At 47.7% G+C, this 19,809-nt stretch overlaps 1 long non-coding RNA gene across 1 annotated transcript; it reads left to right on the top strand.

Moving 5' to 3' along the window:
* Positions 1-2,376: 2,376 nt before the first annotated feature.
* On the top strand, positions 2,377-9,329 carry LOC134371214 (uncharacterized). The gene is made up of 3 exons (XR_010022705.1): positions 2,377-2,628; positions 8,248-8,319; positions 8,818-9,329. It is a non-coding gene; the product is annotated as an uncharacterized LOC134371214 (long non-coding RNA).
* The last annotated feature ends 10,480 nt before the right edge of the window (positions 9,330-19,809 follow it).

Here is a 19,809-nt window from a genome sequence, read left to right as displayed (position 1 = left end):
ACCATACCCCCAAGGCGGACAGTTGCGCTTTATGTATTCAATACCGTCTTAGTCCATTTGGGCTGCTGTAACAAAATACCATATACTAGGTAATCTATAAACAATAGAAATTTACTTCTGACAGTTCTGAAGGCTGGGAAGTCCAAGATCAAGGCACCAGCAGAAAGGGAAGGCAGCTCCCTCCAGCCTCTTTGATAAAGACCTTAGTCCCACTCAAGAGCTCCCCCCTTGTGACCTCCTCACCTCATTAATTCAACTCAATTTTAACATGAATATTGGAGGAACACAAATATTCATACCACAGCAAATACATATATATCGAATAAGTGAATACATTTTGGAAGTCAATTTTTTTCTATGAATTTTTCCATTTTATTATGATCCAATTTGTTAACAGAGAGTTATAAATAATTTTCTCTTTTACTTCAGAAAAAAACTTTAATACTACCCACCTCATTCCTAATTTGATGCATTTGTATGACTATTCCCCTGTTCCCTATTTAATTCTTTGATTAAATTTACCAAAAACAATGCTCATTTTACCATTGGATTTCAAAGAACTGAGCTGGGGCAATGTGTGACTCTTCTCTATGCCTCTGGGTTTGGAAGGGTGCTTGGCACAGAGTGCAAAAAAGGGTGGGCAGCTTTAAAGGGAAATTGGGGTTTCTGGGTCTCCAGGTTACCCCATTGCCTGGGAAGGTGATTATATCCCAACAATAGCAGGTCTGGAGAAACTTCTCACTGTTCAGCTGCCGGCTCTGGCCTCCTCTCAGATGGAAGGCCTGGCCCATAGGCGTGCTGTGTAACGGAGGGAAATGACTTTGGTGAGGACACGGCGTCCTCAGCTGGCTGCTTTACCGTAACCCAACTCGCTCCTTTGTTATTTTGTGCCCCTTCTGAAAGATTCCCAGCTTGAACCTAACAGAGCCCCCAACCAGGATTTAGGTGAGATTATGTGTGGATGGAAGACTGGGGGGTGGGCCTGCCAGAGGTCCCAGGTACCTCAGGATGAGGGGCATCTGCTGAGAAGAACTCGCCTCACGGGAAGAGGGAGCCTCATATCCACTTGTGAAAGAATGTCAGTGCCATGGTGGCCCAGTGGGAGGGGACTTGGGGTCCCTCACTGGTGCCAGAAAGGAGGAAGGGAGGACACAATGGTGCACCCCCGGCCACAATCAGTGCTTCTGTCTCCTTTGCCACTCTTGCTTGCAAAGGAGGTGAGAACATGTAATTTCTCAACTGGGCATATCGCTGCCCCAAATAAAATGGGGGTGCTGTCAGTAAGCAAGGGGGAGCAAGGGATGCTGGGCAGGCATCTACAGAGCAGCTCTGCCCTTTCCCCCTCTCAACATGCTCTTCCTAGCCACAGGACACACACCTCCATCCTGCCCTAGGGACACGACCCCCAAACACTGCCTATCGGCACAGTCAACCCAGAGTCCTAATCTCTGTGATGGACGGCTCTCTCCTTCAGGTGTCAGCCTGGCTCCTCATGGCCTGGTGAGCTGTACACCTGAAGACAAGTCATCTTCCCCAGCACCCTCAATATAGAGTTTGGCAACCCCAACAAAAACTCTGAGGAGAACTTTTGAACTGTGCTGTTCACAGTGATGATGAAATACTGCTTTTCAAAAACAGGATTCCGTTCCCCGGCTCTGGAGTAAATTCCAGATTAAGTGAAAGGGCAGGGTCCCCCGCGTCATTGTCTTCCTGGCCTCTGACACTTTCCCCTCTGTAGTCTCTTCTGAAATGGGAGAGGGATCCCCTTCTCCTTCCAGGAAATTGCAAACTTCCCGTTGATACAGATTTGGAACCTGAAAAGGGGATGTTAGGGGATGAAGATCCCAAACCTTCACATTCATTTTCAGCAAATGATGCTCTGGAGCTGCAGGCTGGGTTCACACCCTCTGACCACAGGGGCCTCTTTCCAGGTTCCCTGAGCCTCTGCGCACTGACCATGCAACGTGATATCTCACTGAGCCGTGTGAAAATGCCATTTTGTAGGACAAAAATAGCTCAAATGGCAACGATTTCATATGATTCGACCAAGTACAAATGTTAGTTATTACTGAGGGTGGCTTCATGTGGAACAGGATTTGACATGAGAAGCAAACACATGTAAAATATTTACAGTGGCTGACACATCTCAAGCACTCAATAAACACTGACTGTCCAGTGATATCGTCACTGAACATGTGACATTAACAAATGTTTGTCGTTGTGGAAAGTTTAGCTGAAATTGGCCAAAGGTATTTTGGCCCTGGTTACTATTTCTTCTCCAATGTCCCCAGCACTAAGTAGTGTTATGTTAGAGTTACATTGTCTATTGGGACTGTATAAATCGAACTCTCTTTATCTCAGACTTTGTCAGTCTTTTTCTAGTTCATTCTGGCTGAAACTTCAACTCAGTTAGGCCAATTTTTTAAAGTTGAATCAGAGTCTTGGGGGTGAGGCCTGGGCATTAGTGTGATTCTAACATAGGGCAAAAGTTAAGAACCACAGCCCTGGTTGGTATGTAGAGTCTGTGAAATTCTGCCTGGTCTGCTGGTGCTGGAGGAGGGCAGAGCTCCACTCACCAGGGTGTCCCAGAGAGCTCAGCAGGAGAGGAGGGAACCAGCCCCGGCCAAGGTAGGACTGTTTGGGTGGGGGTGGGGGGGACGCGACTCCTCCCTGGTGCTGAGAGGGGCTACACATGGGAGGAGGCAAGGCCTTACGGTACTCATACATTACATGACTATGCCAGAACTACTTATCCATCTGCTGTTAATGACATTGGCATTACTTGCAGCTTGAGACAATTGCATACAGCTGCTATTCTTGTCCATTTTTGTAGACATAAGCAATCTCTTTTATATTAGTATAGATTCATAGATCTGTTTTTGCAATATGTTCTTGTACTTCAATTGTCCAAAATATGGTCAATGGGACCCTCTTTCTGACACAACAAGGTGCTCCAGGTTCATCTTATGACTTTCCTATTCCAGACATATTTTCAGCCACTTCTCCTGTTTCATTTTAGCAGAATAGTGTTTAGAAACCAAGATCTGGTTCCCTGGGTTGCTCATTGTCATGGCATGTTGCCCTTTGAGCAGACAGAGCAAGAAAGGAGGGATGGATAAATGGCAGGTGGAGATACACCAAATCACAAATGACAGTGACATTTCCAATCTAAGTTTAATGGAATAGGATTTTTTCTTCACTTGAGTTTATACTCAAATCTCCTTTTTCTTATAGTGTAAATCTTAGTCTCAATATTAGCATATCTACATACTTGTTTTATCTTGTAATAGCTTCTGTTTCCTGATCCGTGAAACACAATCAGGATCTTGTGTTTCTCAATAAAGAGAGGTAGTTTTGTGCCCTGGGCTTCTTTCTGCCTCTCTGCACTGTTCCATCTCCTGGACATACCACAGCTTTTATATTTTCTAAGCTCTTATCATCTATTTCTTGCTCTGTGACTACAATTACGTCTTTCATTACTTGTTTATATGTTGATTCTGAAAATCAAAACTAATAAATAGCATTTTGATAGTGCGATTATGTATTCCCTTGAATCGTACGAACCTCCTAATATTCAACCTCTTTTACCTACAAAAATCACAGCAATTTCCTATAGTTCAGCCAGATATTTTTATTAGAGAAATATCTGCATAAAGACAAGAGTATTTCCTAGGTCACTGCATGTTTGCTGTTCTCCTGAGACCATTTCAAGGTTTAAAGCCGAACAGATTCCCCTTTTTAAAATGCTATTAGTTGTTTAACATTATGCCAAGTTTTAACTTGTCTCATATTTATACCAGGACTCTGATAGCAAGCAGAGAAGTTTCTTTTAGAGCATTTTGTTCTGTCTGAAAAATTTGATTGCCTTTCATTTTTCTTGATGGCAGAGGGATCACTTGCCTTCTAAACATTATTCATAAGATATTTGAGATTTTAATCATATTTTTTCAAGTGCATTAATGTTTTGGGGGCCTGTGGCTCAGCTGTCATTTAAAGATTTCTGCTCATTACACTCCTGGATTTACTTCACTGTTTCTTAGAATGTATGGTTATGTTTTCTTAATTCTTTTTTCTGAATACGCTCTTATAAAATTTGGTGGTTTTTTGTTTTCGGTAGGGTGCATAGGTGGTGAATTTACTGAGTCCTTGTAATATTGAAAATATCTGCCTTTCACTCTCATACACAATTGACAGATTTGTAAGTAGATTTTTAAGTAGTTTTCCCTTAAAACAATGAAGACCTTTCTGCATTTAATTCCAGTTTACTGATGCTGGCGAGAAGTCTGATACCAATTCGAATTTTCTTCCTTATAATTGTTTTATTTGTTCTCTCTGGAAACTATAAAGATTTTCTCCACACTCTTTCCCATCTTTCCTGCTAACCAGCCAGAAACCCCTTTCAGTCTGAAGAACTGTGTGTTGCATTAGCCCTTGGGAGCACGCCACTCTAGTATTTCCTTAACTATTGCCTCTTTTCCGTTTTCTCTGTCCTGGCTTTTTGGAACTTCTCTTAGACTGATATCCTTTCCTCTGCACCTCATTCTCCAGTCTTCTGCCCTTTTTGCTAACATGTTTGTATTTTTCTTATATCATTGTTCCATGTAGTAGGAGATTTTTTCTACATTTTCTTCTAGGCCTTATGCTACATTTTGAAGTTTGGAGGAAATACTATTTTAACTTCTGCATATGCTATCATGTTTTCTGATAGCAAGCAGAGAAGTTTTTCATAGAAGGTTTTTTTTTATGTTTTGTAAGTGCAATATCATAATATCTTCTCTGAGTGTTTCTGAGAGTAGTAATCAGAATTTTACAGGGCATACAGCTAAAAGAAATGCTATTGACATGTAAAAAAGGCCTACATGAAAGTAGTCAGAGATATGAGGGAGAAGATAATGGATAAAGACAATACAACATGGAAGTAATTAGGAACAAAAATATAAACACTTGAAGATGTAAAATTTTTAAAAATCCTGAATTAAAAGAAAATCTTAATCTTTATGTTAAAAAGCATATATCGTGTAAGAGACAAAATAAATGCAATTCTAGATGGAGCTTGGTTAAAAAATTGAATATACAGGGTAAATGCAGAGCTTCCAGATAGCTGAAGGCTTGGAGACTCCTGGAGGGGGGCCCGCCTGGGGAGGGTATGGAAGGTCCGCACCCCTTACCCCATACCTCGCCCTATACATCTCTTCATCTGTATTCTTTGTAATAATATCCCTTGTAATAAATTGGAAAAATATTTTTTTAAAAAAGGATAAATATAGAGTATTTCAGGCCAAGAAACAAGATAGATAAGTCATGTATGCTGCATTCCTACAGCCACAGTAACTGTTCTAAGACAATAAAGCTATTTCCACTAAGTGTGGGCAAAAATAAATATATTCCAAAAGTAGCATAGATAGCCAAGTTGTATTAAATTATGAAGGCAATAAAAAGGCATTCTAAAGTGCATAAAAAGTCAGGGAATTTAGAACAAGTATTTTTTTAAAAATAAAAACAATAACAACAATGAAACTTGCTCAGTGATGGAATTCAGAGAATCAGGAGGTGACATATAGAGTAATGAAATTACAAATGCACGGCTAACTGCAGGTCAGTGTCTGTACTGTTAGCCACATTCAGTATGATTCTAGGGGAGCAGGAACCTACTTAACTTACAAGCCCCTTTTCCACAAAAAAACTGGATGAGAAAACAAAGTCAGCATATTTTAAGCCAGTGGCCACATAGTAAAATCTGTAAGTCACTGTCTATTCATTTGAAGAGCGAAGTTAGTGTAATTGTATAAAAGTGGTAGCCGGTGCCTTCCCCCCTCTGATGGTGAACACTTCTTTTGCTCACTATGAGAATCATTTCTGCTCTGTGCATAACCAGGAAGGAGATGCGGAGGACAGAGAGGAGGCTGGGCTGAACCGCAGGACAGGCACCAGCACCGTCGCCTGCTTTCTGTTTGTTTCTTTCTGTCATTGGCGTTCTTCCGGGTGTGCATCGTACTGAAACTCCAGAGGCCACTGCTGCCACTCACACCCACTTCCGCTTCTTTCTCCCCTGCTTTGATCCCTGCTGTTGATGAAGTCCACATCATTGTCATTGTGAGCATTTTTCCTGTTACTGGTTATAACCGAAGGAGCCATGATTTGACGAAAGATCGGTGTGTCTGATTTGCTGGTGTCCGCCTTGTCCTCAGATCATAGCCCTGCGTGGCTGACCCATTTCCTGTCCCTGCAGACAGGGGCCTGGTCTTCTCTTCCACTGCAGCAGCCGTCCGCGTGGCCGTTTCCATGGCAATCCTCTCATCGCTGCACACATGGCTGGGAAGAAAGCACCAGAACTTCTTGGCCTGGAAAAAACAAACATGAAAGAAGAAAAAGAAAAAAAATACACTACTAAGGGTTCTTGGGGGGCAGGGCATTGAATCTTACTAAATAGAAAACTAAGTCTAAAGAATTGTGGGAAATTAAAAAGTATCAATTTTGACAATATAAAAATAACAATAAAATGGTAATTGGGAAGCAGAGAAGGAAAGATAAGAATGAGTAGAAAAGATTAATCTCCTCTTCCTTAATATGGAGTTAAGAGAATAACTAGATACTGTTGAAGGTAGAATCTTACGAAATAGCAAATTGTTTAAAGTTATAAATTCAACAACCAGAATAAGCAAATACACACGTATATAATCATACACAAATACTAAATAGCATATGCTGGTATTAAAATTTTTCTAAAAGAAATTACAAAAAAAAAATTGTTGACGATGTTTGAAGAGAAAAAATTTAGGGGTGAGGGAGAAGAGATATTCACTTTCATTATTGTATGTTTCTAAATCATTTGACTTGGTGCCAGCATACAAGTATTCTGTGTGTGAATGTATGTATCGATGCATGGTGTATATATGTGTGTGTATGTGGCCGTGTGTGTATCTACGTATGTGTATGTATCTGTCTGTGTATCTGTGTATGTGTGTGCATCTATGTTTGTGTGTCTGTGTGTGTATTATCGATGCATGGTGTATATATGTGTGTGTATGTAGCCGTGTGTGTATCTACGTATGTGTATGTATCTGTCTGTGTATCTGTGTATGTGTGTGCATCTATGTTTGTGTGTCTGTAAACCCTCCACAGCTCCTTTCCCGTCTTCTTCCCAGTAAGAATAACAGAACGTTAGAAGTGGTTGTCTCTGGGTAGTGAAATTACAAATTATTATTTTTTTTATGCATTTACCCAGAGTTTCTCTGATTAATTTGTATAACAAGGGACAGTATAAACTAGGAGTAAAAATAATGAGTTGGATCCAAATTGCATAGATTTGGGTACTGAGCCTGCCACTTGGACAAGTTAATCACCGTGTATATGTGTTTTCTCATCTGTGAACAGGGCTGTTGTGAGAATTAAATGAAGTCACACCTGGTGGAGTGCATGGGGCAGGGCCTGCTACATAGGAAGTGCTCAATAAGCACTAAATCCAAGATGCACTTGATGGGAATTTCTTTCCTTTTCTTGGAGTGCCTTTTCTTTCAGAATATCTTTTTCTTCTACCTTTTACAAGCTACATTCCCTCCTTTCCTTCCTTCCTTCCTTCCGCTCATCTTTATCCCTTTTGCTGAAGTGTGTTTGCATAGCAGCCCTGCCATTCTGGAAACCTGCCTGAGCTTCGCATGGCCAGCTGTCTAGATCTTCTATTCATTCAGAAACAGTATAGACAAAAGCTCCCTGACACCTGTTCCCACACTATCTGAGGTGTGTTTTCTTCCCCTCCAAGCTCCAGTTCAAGGGGCTGGGTTGTCTGTAGATTTACACAGGAAAGGGCGTAGCTGGGCCACTGTGTGGCCTTCATGGGGAGAGCCAGCGGGCCGTTCCCTTACAGTTGTGTGCAGGGTCTTGAGCCTGGGTTCAGTGTGTCTCCTCCAGTGTGGGGAAACTGTTGAGCTCCAGGCGTGTTCCCCAATTCAGCAGGGAACCTGCTTACACGCGGAGAGCCAGCAGGGCGGGGGATCCTGTCTCCCCAGTCTCTCCCCACAGCCATCTGACAACCCCCCAGCAGAACTGGGAAGCCCAGGCTGGAGCCTGCTTTACCCAATCAAGAATGCACAGGAGGAGAGAAAACGCCAGCTGGGTCTCCCGTCTCCTCCCTGCTCCCAGCTCTCACAGGGGAGCTCAGTTCTTGAATTTTCTCTCATTGCTTGGGCTGAACCCATCCGTTTTGATAGAGAATTGAGCTCTGGGCCTCCCTTCCTGCTTTCCCACTAGCAAGAAGCCACCACACTGGTGACACTGCAACTTTCCCTGTCCGTGGGGACGCCGAAGGAAGCTGGTAGGACGGTAAGTCTCGTGCATGGTTTCGTGTCACCTGCAGTGGATCTCTGTCCTCCTATAGCGTCTCTCCTCGCAGCCTTTTTCTCTCCTGTGATCCTGGGCCAAGACTGGACCCCAAGCAGGGTGAGGGCAGCTGCCTGTGTCCCCACAGCCTGTCCTGGGGCTGAACAGCAGCACCCACTTAGGATGGCATGCTGGAGACCACCAGGCGTTCCGCTCAGTTTCAGCAGGTGACAGGAGTCCTCAAGAATGAAAGGCAGCAGGGATGAGGGCGGGAGGGCCAGGATGAGGGGTTAACAGCCACCAGCCTTCAAACCCTCCTCCAGCAGGCCCTCCCTCATTCAACACTGTTCCCTCCCCAGATGACCCGAGGGGACCCCTCCAGGCCAGCAAGCCTGGCACCTCCTCTGGTTTCCTCCCTGGGAGCCCTTCCCCTGCCTGATGATAGACAGGCACTGCAAAGCCCTTCTGAGCTCGGTTCAACCAAATTCTGTTTTGCATTAGAAACTCATCTTGCCTCCTCTGGGAGACTGGCCTGTGTCTTCAGAAAGGGAGATGGAAATACGGAGAGAAGGCCCAAGGCTGACTGAGGGCAGGCCGGGCCTCCCAAGAGCAGGGCGGAGCACAGGCATGGAGGAAGGAGCCGGCAGCCACCTCCTCCTGGGCCTGGCCTCAGGACTGTCACCAGGGCCCGCTTCTCCCTGGGCAGACCCCATCGGGGGCGGCCACCTTGCTTTGGCCCCGCACCAGGGAGTGGAAGTTTCCTCCTGGTTTTGAGTGTTTTTACTACAAACAAACTAGGGATTCTTAGAAAAAGAGATTACATGAAAATAACATCATCACACCGTGGATAAACTTTGATTGCTGGACAGTTAAGTTCGAGAGAAACAACTAATTAAGGGAAAAATTTTCCAGTGTGAGTTATTTTGACCACCAACCCCACACACCCACCCATCCACACCCACAGTGTGTACGCCACGTGTGCCACCCGCATGCACAGGCATTAGTGTGGGGACGGGGAGACCCTGGCTGGTGGGGAGGGACACTCGACCAGGTGCTGGGACTTGATCTTGGGTCCTGTGTCATTCAAATTGTCAAATCATCATTAAAATCATCTTATTCTAGTGCTGGGCTTCCTGCCCTCATTACCATCCGTTTCAGGAATGTTCTTTGTCCTTGCTGAGATTTCTGTCCCCTGTTTTAGTAAATACAACGAAAGTGCTTCTACCCCCAGGGGGAGGAAGACCACATTTATCAGGTGCCCATTATGTCCCAGGAACCTCTGATACATTATTTCACATTATCCCATTTAATCTCCATGAAAATCCTGAGATGCATCTCTCACGCCCACTTGCTCAATAAGAAGAGAGGCTCGGAGACATAACTAGCAGTGCCAGAACTAGGAAGACACACCTGGCCCGAGCCAAGTGGGCACTAATGCTCCCGGGCCACCTGGCTCTCTCTCCGCCTCTCGTGGCTGCAGCACCTCCTTCTCCAGGGCCAGGCACTGCAGCCGTGAACTTTATGCATGTGGCTTCTGACGGGCTGGCTCCTTGTGCAGGTAAGGTGGTTCTTTACTTCTCTTAGGGAAGCATTGTACATAGGTGACAGAAGTGGACCCCTCCCCGAGTGACATCAGAGAGCCCAGCCACTCAGGAACCAAAATAAGTCCTTCTCTGCAAAACCTTCTAGACTTTTAACCTGCCTGCCTTCCCATGACCCATGAGAATCCTCCACTTTCCTCCGGGATCTCCCTAGCAGGTCAAGGTGATATAAAAGACACACCCATGGGAGTTACTGGGTCTCAGCCATCACCACAGTGAAAATGAAAACACCACAGCTTTCTCAGACACAGGTAAAAAAGTTCATCTGAGAATCTTATAAGGGTGACAATTTTAGGAACAACCTTGGCTCTGTGAAAAACCCACCTGGAAGCGTCCAGAAAGCTGCAGTGTCGCCCCAGGGGGAAGCAGGCAGCTGGCACTGACCTCCCTTGGCCCTCTGCCCTGGGGAAGAAAAATTCCCCATGAAAATATTGAGGTGTATCAGGAAGGGAAGTGGATGCTGGGCAGGAAAAATAAATGGATGTGTACTACAGAAACAGACCAGGGACCCAGCCAGGAGCCCTGGGTCCCAGCGCATGTCGAGTAGAAGGGCCTGTGGCATGTGCTGGGTCCCTCCCATGTGCTCCAGTGGCTTTAACCCACTCAAACCTTCTGAAGTTGATGTTGTTATCTTTATCTTACAGGAAAAGAAACTCAGGGCTCAGCAAGGTAAAGAGATACAGCTACATTCTATTATTTATTAATCTAAACAGATTAGAAAATTATTGAGAGAACATTATGTGAAAAACTTAGAAATGTGTTTTACTTTCATTTCGTATGTGCCAAGGCCTGCATGCACATACTGTGACTGTCCTGTATAAAGAAGACTGTCTTTGATCTAATCAACATGTTCCAGTTGTCATAATGAAATTAAATGGACCAATAGTCCATGGAGTTCTGCAACGAGCTTGTGTCTTCCAGGAGCTTTGCTACATGAACATGTTTGAAAATTATTAGCTGTTTCTGTTGCTTATAACAAAATACCTGAAACTGGGTGGCTTACAAGAAAGTGAAATTTACTGCTTACAATTGCAGAGGCTCAAAACTCCAAAGTCCAGGGAATACAACTGGTGAGGGTCTTGGTGACACAAGGTATCACATCATGAAAACGGCAGAGCAGAGAGAGCAGAGAGTAACCTACTCATTCACTCTTCTTTTAAAACCCTCATGACCACACCCCTGACCACCATTATTAATCCATCCACTACTGCATGGTCCTACAATCCAATCACTTCAATCTCTTAACAGTCACAGTGGGGGCTAAGTTTCTAATATATAATGCTTGGGGGACACAATTCAAGCTTCAGTGAGTTTTGGGGGGGGGACATAATTCAACCCACTACATTGGTCAACAGGATCTAGCCCAAACTCCTTCATTGGATATCCACACCTCCCCCCATCACGCAGCCCTTGCCCATGGCAGAAGAGGGGAAGGATATTCCAGAAGGAGAGAGCAGCTCGTGCAAAGGACGAAAGTCAGGCGAGGGCAGAGTGTTTCCAGAATTGGAGAAGTCTGTGGGATGGGGCTTGGGCTGTGAGGTCTGGAGGGAATAGGAGGGAAAATGGAGCCTCAGGCCAGAGTGAAATGCAGAGGGCCTGGCTCACCCTGCTGAGGAACGAGCTCTTCTCCCACAGCAGGCAGGAGCCACGGTGGGTGGGGTGAGCAGAGGAAGGTGGCAGCGGCCAGCAAAGCAGAGGAAGTGCCTGAGAGGTGGTGAGAGATGAGGAGGAGCAAAGAGAGGCTGTGGGGAGACCGCCAAGCATGTACTTGGGGTTCATGCACCACAGTGCAAGGTTGGGACCTGTGGGGGATACGTAGGAGGACCCCACAATGTCTGTGTTGGCTGTGCTGTGAAGGGGAGGAATGGAGAGGAAAGGCTGGCTTCCACCTGTTTCTAGGGGACCATGAGGACTCTTCTACCATGGCTGTATTGTGCCCCCACCGACCCCACCCCAGATCAAGGAACAAATGCAACTCTGCTATGGAGAGGGAGCAGGCTGCTCTTGCATGTTGTGACGTTTCTCCTGGAGCTTTCCTGTCCTCTCTCTCTCCTGCACCCGGTGCTCGCAGGGCCCTTTCTTCTCCTTGCCTCTTCCCCACATGGAGGCAGCGTGGGGGTGGCGCTGGGTGCTGGACCTTCTATGTGGGCAAGTGCCCTGCCCCTTCAGCCCACTCCACACCTGGAGGCCACAGCCCCTCCAGCTTGCCCTGTGCTCCTGCCCCTTGTGCTTTTCGTGCAAGTCCTTTTCTTCCCTCTGCACAGCCAGCGCCTGAAGTCCAGTAGGACTTCAAGGACAGAACTGCTCTGTTCAGCCACTCGAGGGAAGCAGCAGCCTTTGAGGGTGTCCAGGAACCTGCTGGGCCTTTCTTCACACACGCCAGTGGGCAAGGTGTGTGGCAAACCTGTAGCCTGTGCTGGGAACAGGAGCCAGGTGAGCCGCCAGCTGCCCATCCCCGTGTCAGAACTGCCTCCAAGCCAGCTTTCCAGGAAGCCAATAGTGGCCACGGAGGGTTCAGCTTTCACCCACCTTGAGCGAGGGGGCTGGAGTGTGGGAGGACCCCCGAGTGTGTGGGCTTGGGCATGGCTGTGGTTGGATTCAGCTGGCACAGCCGAGGGTCCACTCAGCAGGACATAGAAAGGAGCTGTGATCAGCTCCTGCCCCCTTTGATGAGGCAAGGGATGCACTTCATGGTCACACAGAGGCAGAGGTTCACAGCCATGGGCTTCCCATGCACAGCACAGCCTCCTAGTCCCCCCGCACAGTGCTCAGGGAGATAACCCTAATCAGTGACCCCAATCAGTGACCCAGTCAGTCAGGCTTGCCCAGAAGCCATAGCCAGAGAACCTTCTGTGGCTTAGGCTTCCCACGTCTTCCACCACCTCCTGTTCTATACCACCTCACCCCCCACCTGAGAGATGCAGAGCCCATGGAAAGACCATACGTGAAACCTCATGAGTCATTAGCATCTCAGTGTGCATTAGATTACCAGTCCCTGTTCTTAGAACATTTATTCGACTAATACACACTAGTCCATCCTCTGTACCAGGCACTGTGCTGGAGCCTGGGAAGAGAGAGGTCACACGCAATGGCAGGGGCCAGTCACAGTAGAGGCGCTGATGCCTACTGGGGGCTTGGAAGACCAGAAGGAATGCCGTGGAGGTGGTGACGTGCAATGAGGCTGGGAGGATGGATATGCTCTCGTAGGCCGAAGCAGGAGACACCGGGCAGATGAGAAGAGGATGAACCAAAGCAGGGGTGGGGAAGAGCCGGACTCAGAAACAGCTGGATGACCAGTGGGTGAACACAGGGTAGGGCTGTGTAGTAGAGAAAGGGGAGGTGATCTTGGGTGCAGACTGCAAAAGGTCTGGGATGCTAAGCTGAGCTTGGACTTCATCAACTAGGGACAGAAGGAGGTCATTTGGGGTGGGGAAGGGTAGAGAAAGAGGCTTCAGGGAAGGGCCCAGAGCACCAGCTCCTGAGCAGGCACCACGCGTGTGAGAGGCAGGAGGGCAGGAGAGCGTGGTGGGCCAGGCCCGGGAGGCAGCTAGGCAGGGCAGACTGGGACAGGGTCTCCGGGGGCCACCCTCCCCCAACCGTCATATGCCTTGACTCTGTTTCTGCCGTCATCCAGAGCATCTCTATTAGGAAAGAGGTGGCAGGGTCTCAGCCTGGGTTTGGTTTGCCCATATTCCCTGCTTTAACCACCTGAAGTCATTTGACGATGGCCAAACCATAGCGAGGACGAGGGGAAAGACTTGCCTTTTCTGAGCCAGCCTCTGGGCACACACTGGTGTCCGAGGCCAGCCAGCCTCCGGCAGGCCCGTCACGCTGCCTGTGTGGTCTCCCTGCAGTTGGGAAGGGCACTTCTTGCTGGGCAGGCCCTGCTGCGGCCCACCACGGGAACCCTCTGCTCTTCATGCACCACTGAGATTTCTCAATTGACTGTAACTTCCTTTTCACAATCCTATTTGGCTTCAAAGTTACAGAAGATTGTTTTCCTCAAGAACTGCAGAGAGATGTTCAAAGTTTGCCTCCCAGAGATCCCTGGAATTTGCTTGAAGTGTTAAAAAAAAACCCCAAAAAACAACACAGGGCATAATAATACCACAGTGGTCCTTGCCTGTCAAATGCAAAAATTAAAATTCTCAGACATCAAGCGATTTTGAACATTTCATGGAAATATCTCTTCTTTATAGAGCTGAGGCCAAAATTTAAAATTTCCTGCCCAAGAGGGTACTGTCAGCTTGGAATGAGAGACACAGAAGACACAAATATAAGAGAAGATTTTCAAGAGACTGAAACCACTCCGGGTCTCTCAACCCCAAATTCAGGATCTCACAGACCTTAATATGGGAGAAGACTGGGGACAGATAAATGAATAAAATCTGTAATTTCATTTCAAATGGAGGGAATGGCTACAAAGAAAGGATTAAAGAGTGGCACCATCAGAGGGTTGCTATTGGAAGGACCCCCTGGGAAAGTGCTGTCTGAGACGAAAGCTGATGGACAGGAAGAAATGAGCTGAAAACTAAAGGAAGAGGGAAAATGGAATGTGGGAGGAAGGAAGGAGATGAGATCCGGGGGAGGCCCAGTCTTGCTCAGTCTCTATGAAGGGCCAGTTAGTAAATATGTAAGTTTTGTAGCCATACAATCTCTATCGTATCTACTCAGCCCTGCCACCGGCAATGTGTCGATGAATGGGAGGGGCTGTGTTCCAATAAAACTTTATTGGCAAAGATAGGCAGAGGGCCAGATTTAGCCTGAAGGCTTTGATTTGCTGACCCTTGTTTTGGAGCCTTGTAGGCCAGGGTGAGGACTTTTACTGTTATCGTTAACGGGATGGAAGCCATTTGAGGGTTTTAAGCCTAAGAGCAAAATGATATGATTGACATTTTAGATCATTCTGGCTGTTACATGGAGAAGGGATTGCAGGGCAAGAGCAGAAGCAGGGAGACCAGTCTGAGGCTATTAAAGTTCTTTGGACAAGAGAGGATGGAGACCGGATCCAAAGTGGCTGTGGCAGGAGTTCGCGCTATTGGCCTGCCCCTGGGTTCACGATGGAATTGCTCTTCCCACCCCTATGAATTTCGATGTGGCTGTGTGATTAGCTTCAGCAATAGCATGTGAGAAGTAGAAACCTTTAAGAGTGAGCACATGGCTCGCCCTTTCCTTCCCTACTGTGGTGACATTACAAATCCTGAAGGGAGGATGACATGGAGCAGAAGCCCGCATTGACCTGCGATGCGCACGTAGCAAGAGCAAGGAATAAACTTCTGTTATTTTAGGCCATTAGGACTTGAGAGTTGTCTGTCACTGAGGCAGACCCTAGCTCGTTATGACCATCACCGTGGTAGGTTGGGGGTGGTAATAAGTGGCATGTTGAGGACACATCGTTGTAGGGTGTTGGAGAAGAAGAGAAGAGAGGATGACTCCCAGGGAATTTGGCCTGAGCAACTGGGTGAACAGTGGCACCAATTAATGAGAAACAGAAGCAGGGAGGAGCACAGTCTCTAACAAGACTGTCCCAGTTTAAATAATGTTCACCCCGAACTAGCTCCTACACTCGGGCAACTTAACGAGCTTTCCCACGGGGAGTTTCCTCACGTGCACACCAGGACAGGTAGCGTCTCCTGCGCAGGGCTGTGCAGAGGACTGATGGGGGTCATTCATGCATTTCACAGCCAGACCTTAGAAGAAAGGAGCTCAAATAAAAGTTAGCTACTGTCATCATCGTCATCATCATAGTCATTATTATTGTTATTATTCTCAGTACCTTAAGAACTTGTTTGTTTTGAATCAATCCCTTGTGCTTGGTCAGTTCCAGGTACCCTGCAAAGTCAAGTTTCTGGATCTGCAGAGCGGCCAGAAAGAGCTTGGCCTGGTATGGTCCTCGCCTGGTGCTCGCTCCAGCCTTGTTAGCCCAGTTGCTAGCCGGCCCCGTCTGAGCCACCGCTCCCTGGCTAGCTTCACATGGCCAGGGCTCACCACCCATGCAAAGGGGACCTGGCCCTGCTTCCCCAGCTCCAGACAGCCCAAGCAGACCAGCATGGGGGCTCTTATTCCCACAGTAAATCTGGAGAGAGAAGACACACCCGGCTGGCTTGACTCTGGCACTGTCTTCTCCTTTTTCTAGATGTGCCCTTGTCAGGGTGCTGGTAGAATCACAATAGGAGTTCTAGAAAGTTCTAGACAGTATCACTCCCCAATTGCACCTAACTGGTCATTTAAAGGACTGAAAACATGAGCACGGCCTTGGTAATATTCTTCACAGGCTGAATTAGATGATTACTTTTCTAAGGTCATTGTGCCACACTTGAGGGGTTTGCTAGCCCCCCACCCCTTCAGGACAAAGTTCCCACCCCCCAGCTGCCAGCAGTGTTGGCTGCTGATGGCACACAGCTGAGGTGATGGCCGCATCCCCCTCCTGGGGCCAGCCAGTGTTCAACATCCAAAGAATGGTCAGTGCAGGGGTGCAGAGGCCCCGGCCCGCCTCTGTGTTCGGGACTCATCTGCCATCCGGCCATCCCGGCACTTAAAGCTGTGGTGCCTGTCAGAGCCGCCTTATGGCCCACTCCTCCCCCTGCTCAAGCCTGCTTCTGGGGCACTTCACACTTATTATTTATTCCAGGCTGCACTCCCCAGGGAATTGTCTGCATGCGAATCTCATACTCAGAGCCCTCTTCCTGGGAAATTGTATCCACCACAACAGGCTGGTTCCAGACACACAGGGCGAGCACCTAGACCAAAGTGACCTGCGTCATTTTGCACCATAGGGAGAGCAATCAGGTCTCTTATCACTGAAAAACAAACATATTTAGAAGAGAAGAGAAAAATCCTTAGGCCACTGTATACAATTCTTGCCCCGTGGGCGCTGATGTATTGAATAAATTCAGTGTCTGAGGACACCAAGTGGCAGGGAAGTCACAAGCCTCAGGTCCCCTTATGCAGGCTCTTGGCCCCCCAAGTTCTCCTGCCATGTTGCCTCCTCCACCTCTATGTCCTTATCCTAGCAACAAACCAAACCTGCCTCTGATGTCGACAGAGGAAAGGTTTCCTGCTTGTCGAGGCTCTGTGCTCTCAGACTATCAGGTCTAGGGTAAAAATGGGGTGTTCCTCCCCCTGCCTTCACACCTGCAACAAAATCTGAGATCTATGTAGATAGGGAGGGTGTGAAGCCCTTGAAATTATGTGCAAAATTATGATGACACTTTTCTTTTTGAAGAGAGAGAGTGTTAATTGCTTTTATCAGATTCTCAAAGGCCTATGACCCAAAATAGATGAAGACCAGTGGTTGCCTGGAGGGAATCGCAGAGCTCCTGACACAGAAGACAGAACCCACAATCTGTGAAAGGCCAGCCCTGCAGGGCTACGAGGCACCTGGAATCAGCTGTGAGTATTTAGCAGGTGGGACATCTCTCAGTGAGTTACACCTGAAACACACATGAACGCAACACTTAACGCAACACGCAACCTTGCAGCCACCCCAGGAGCTACAAAAGGCTGGACTGGAGATCCCCGTTCTTCCTGGTGAAGAAACTGTGGCTCAGGGGGGTGATGTGACATGCCCAAGGTTACACATCTTACAAGTGACAGAGGCCAGAGTAGAGAACCCCCTGGACAGTCCTCCATGAGGAGGGAGTGAGGTGAGGGAAGACTGACTGCTCAGAGTCCAGCTGAGGCTTCCTAGCTGCTTAGGCTGGTGTAAGCAGCTCCAATCTCCTTGTGCTACAGCGAAGGACCTGTTGTCTGATCAAGCCAGCTAATGTCCATAATGCACAGGGACAGGACTGTGGGCCACCAGGGCAGTGGGATTTTTCCCCTGGCACCAGGCTGCTCCAGCCCCCATGATCCCTGATCTCCTGCTGGGTGTAGGACCCATCTGCCTCCTGTCACTGCTGTCACTTCCTGTCCCTCTAGTCACTCTTTACAAAGGCTCAGGGGGATATGTCTACTGCACCATGGAAGATTGAATTTTCAATTTAATGACCACAGTGTCGCTCTTCCCACATGCCCCTCTGCAATGTGACCTCCCACTCTCCCATCGGAAGGTGGATCTACATTCTGTCCCCTTGAATCTGGGCTGGTCTCAATGGCTTCCTCGTAACCCACAGAATGTGGCAGAAGTGACAGTTGGTGACTCCCCAGGCAGGTCAGTGAGGCCATGTGGCCTCTGCCAGGTTCTCTTGGGGTGCTGGCTTTTCAGGTGCTCCGTCTCAGGACACTCCCTCTGGAACACCAGTCACCATGCCGGGAAGCCCAACCCCTGGAGAATTGTCCAGCCTTCCAGCCGTGCACCCTGGAGAGGGATTGAACAAGCCTCCAGCTGAGTCTTGCCCCTAGCCCTAACCTCGAGTCACACCCAGCTTTCTGCATCTTCCAGCTGAAGTCCCAGAAATCACAGAGCAGAGACCAGTCACCCACTGTTTGCTGTCCCATGCCCGACCCACAGGAACTGAGGGCATAATGAGATGGCTGTTGATTTATGCCACTAAGTTTGAGATGCTTGTTCCAGGAGGGGGTTAGGAAGCACTTGGCATCCTTCCTGAGCTCCTCTGCCCTCTCCCTCTGAAATTTGGTGGTGAGTCCAGAAATGACCCCTCCTCTCTACCTGCACGGTGGCTCCAGGAGCTCCTGCCCAAGTCATGAGATGCTCTGGACAGACTGAGATGGAAGATGAGGTGGTCCAAGACCCCAGCCCCTGAGATGGACCATGCTTTGCAGCCGTGCCATCTGGAGCTGCAGAGAACACGCCCAGCTGCCCAGCGTGTGGTGTGTGGAAGAGAGCTCACCCCATAGCAAGGCCTGGCTTTAACAGCTCCTGTGCTATCGGGGGGGGGGGGGCGGGACACATGGCACCCTCTACCCATCCTGTTTTCCCTTCCATCTGGACCCTCTGCCTTCAGAGCACCTATCTCTCAGGGTAAAGCATGGGCAGGAGCTGGCCTGAAGGAGACTCCCAGGACGGGGGGTCCTGGCCCCTCACCGTGCTCCATCTGAGTATTTGTTCTCCTCAAGGAGAGTGGCCAAGTCCCAAGAGGTCTGGGAGAGAGCAATTTATAAATGAGCTGGGTATGAGATGATATTGTGGTGTTATTATTTTTTTAGGTGTGATAATGATGTTGTAGTTATATTGGGAGAATGTGCTTATTTTTAGAAAATACAAGCTCTGATGTGTAGGGATGATGGGCAACCCTTGAATGGTTCAGCAGAAATAGGCAGACAGCTCGGTGTGTATGCACACATGGCCAGTGTAAATCATTGTGGCATCTGTCACGTATTCATCGGACTATCCTTTCAACTTTGTGTGTGTTTGAAATGTTTATAAAAATGTTGGGAGAAAACAAAACATATCTAAAGCTGATGGATAGCATGTCATCATGTGGCTCGGAGATTCCTGCTGTTATCTCAGCCTGGCTCGGAGCAGGAAGGGGGAAGCAGAAACAATGCAGGTGATCCACAGAAAAGTCCAGAGCACACATATTCTGCACGGATGATTGAAAGAAAACTCCTTAGTGTGTACGGGTGAGTGTGTGTGTGTTTGCAAACCAGAGGTGATTTGGAAGCATTGATGAAAGCCTACAAAAATTGAAGCTCTTCCCATAGATTATTACCCCAGAGGAAGGAGGCTCTCATCCTATCCCCACCTGGGCTTTAGAAGCTCCCTTCCTCCCCCCCTACCCAGCACCTCCCCTGTCACTCTGGCTGAATGAATATCTCCCCAGGGCTTTACCTATTGGGTGTTTGACCCTATGAGTTTACTGAGGTGTATTCGAGTGTTAAGCATAGCTGTTATGAGACAGCTATTAGCATTTGCCTATGGTCATTTCCCCAGTGATCTGAATTTCCATGAACACTGAACAGCGATGAAATAGAACAGCTAGGAAAATAG

The sequence above is a fragment of the Cynocephalus volans genome, chromosome 2 (assembly GCF_027409185.1).
Source record: "Cynocephalus volans isolate mCynVol1 chromosome 2, mCynVol1.pri, whole genome shotgun sequence".
NCBI lineage: Eukaryota > Metazoa > Chordata > Mammalia > Dermoptera > Cynocephalidae > Cynocephalus > Cynocephalus volans.
The sequence above is the reverse complement of the archived record's forward strand: the minus strand, read 5'-3'. Positions and strand labels throughout refer to the sequence as shown.